Genomic DNA, 2626 nt, shown 5'->3' on the forward strand with positions numbered 1-2626 from the left:
ATCAAAAACAAGAATTATTCTGAACCGCCCACAAAGGCGTCTACCAATTTTGGAAGGAGAGGGTTACAAATGTTAAAAGAATGAAAAATGCCAAACAGAAAAATAGTTGCAACTAAAATACATTCATTTAGTATTTTAAACTAACATTGCATGCATTAAAAATACAGATTATCATGTGCAGAAGTCTGGAAAGTTCAGGTTTAAGAAATTCAACTTCTGTATTTTCATCAGTGAGAGGGAAGGACTAGAAATATTGATTAAAAGAGGTGTCGGAACGAAATGTCTTTTACACTTGTTTTCAGTTCGTTTCATAGAAAAACGTTGCGTATCGTCTCTGCTTCGGAACGGTGTTCGAGTGCAAATAAATTTTGGAACGAAAATGAAAGAAGTAAACGAAACGTTTATTTTTACTAAACAGTAGGTAATTACGAGGCTGTAGCAAGTGCGCACCTATTGCAACGATCGAAAATGGAAGAATCCGGGCAATAGACACCGCGAGGAGGAACGGCTCAAGGCAGTGAGCATTCGTTTAGACTAGGTAGTTAGGGAATGCCAGAGTTGATGATGTTGATGATGATGATCTTGCAGCTGTTCCCTTTGTATCGGGTGGTCCCGAACCACGTTTGTACCCTCCCCCCCCCCAAAAAAAATATATTAAACAAAAAAAAAAACACATTTCTTTCACTTTCTCCTTGTCCTTCGCGTTCACTTTGGTTTGTCCTTCGCCACCAGTCCACCAGACTGCTTTTCGTTTTTTCGATTACTTCCCAGCTCCGTCCAAAGGGCTTGGTGGACGCTGCGGCGCGCGCTTCAACCTCACTTCGAGGGATAGCAGCGGCATCTCTATCTAGAAACGCGTTCAGCACTGACCCCGTCGCAGGTGATTGGAAGCCGAGTGCTTCCGCCAGCAATTGGGCTTGTGGAGGGGCCTGGCCAGGTGTCTGAACGTTTTCAGGAGCGTAATACCACTGCACCGGATGCCTTGGCTGCAGGCTTGTGCATGACAGGACGATGTATTCGATGGTTTCATCCGCTTCTCCACAAGGCCGGCATGTTGTTTTTTCCACCATCCGATTGTAATTCTGTTGGTACACTAGTGTTCTCAGCCCTCCTGCACGAGCCTCAAAAAGCAAGCGGCTGCCCAGGTTGTTATCGTATAACTGAGCCTCCGCTGATATTGTACTTTTGCTGAGGTTGTGCACCCGTAGCGTTGACTTGCTCTTGGCCGACTTTGCCCACTGAAGGGCCTCCTCCTCACCCACTCTCTTTCGCACCTCCGTTTCCCACTTTGTGTCTGTATTGGCACTCACGGGCACTGTGAAGAAGCCAAATTTCTTTTCCAGTTGATATAGCCGCTTCCTCCATCTTGTCTGTATACTTGTAATGTGGATAAATACGAAGAGTCGCTTTGCCCACCGATTTCGGTCCATGAATCGCATCCGCCCGTTGTAGCCGATCTTGCTCGTCGCTTCTCTGGCTTCGAAGGATGACCACCCGAGGTCTCCTTGGTCTGCCTCGTTGGCCACCATACCATGGCATCCTACAGCCTGCCTCCCGACGTCTCGCTGACGGCGCTCCAAGATCTCCCGCACATCTCCGGGTACGCAGATAACGGCGTTGGCAAAAGTCAGTCCAGGTAGTATGGCCGCTTTCCAAAGTTCTCGTGTAACAACAAACCGGTTGCAGCTCCATAAGTTTCGTTTTCGAAGAAGGTTGCTGCCTCGCATAGCTGCCTGTCGGAGATGTAGATGGCGCTCGGCCAAGTACTCTTCCTTATTGGTGAGTGTAATACCGAGGTACTTGTAAGTGCCTTGCTCGGGGATTTTTTCGCCATTCAGCACGCAGTTACCTATATTAGGCTCTTGAGGTCCAACCAGCTGCATCACTGCCAACTTTTTGTTGTTAAAGCGAATACCGCTGCACCGGTTGAGCGGTGGACAGTGCCCTCTGTCTACGACGATACGAAACTATTGGTATTCTCGGCGGACTAGCCGTTTTAGCGGTGCACGTAGGACCGGATGCCGCCAATCGTGCTATTTTGTAGTTTTAAACCGATTAGTCGGATTCGCTCTTATTTGCGAGAGGAAGCATTAATAAAGGAGCAAATGTTTCAGAATGCAAACGCGTGTATGCGAGGAGCGAAACTTTCTTGACAGCTGTTTCGGCGAGGTGTCACTCCCAACAAGGAAAATACGTGTACAAGATCACGATTCAGGTAAGTGCAGAATTAAAATCGGCTGACAGTGCGTCACCGTTGACGATAAATTGCCTCAAGACAAAGTATGGTTTACTTTTTTTTCTCATGCAGCTGAATTCTCTGTTGCGGGGAAATATTGAAATCACATGGCGTTACGGCGCCCACAGCGACTGTAAGCACGCTGCCATCGCCGCCTTGTTCAGAACCTGAGCGACGTCGAAACATCGGCATCCCCGAGCCTTTTCTAAGCATAGGGAAAGCTATCAAAAAAGCCGACGCGCTTTAACCGTTGCCCAATCCTTTCTTCTGGTACACCTGCGGTGCCACCTGTCAAAAATAAGGCTGCTCTGATATACAAAACTCACTAAGTGAACGTTAATTATGTTTAGTGGGTATAAAAATGTAGGTTAAAATATTTCCAATCTCGTA

The sequence above is a fragment of the Ixodes scapularis genome, unplaced genomic scaffold (assembly GCF_016920785.2).
Source record: "Ixodes scapularis isolate PalLabHiFi unplaced genomic scaffold, ASM1692078v2 PGA_scaffold7__128_contigs__length_106722199, whole genome shotgun sequence".
Classification (NCBI taxonomy): Eukaryota; Metazoa; Arthropoda; class Arachnida; order Ixodida; family Ixodidae; genus Ixodes; species Ixodes scapularis.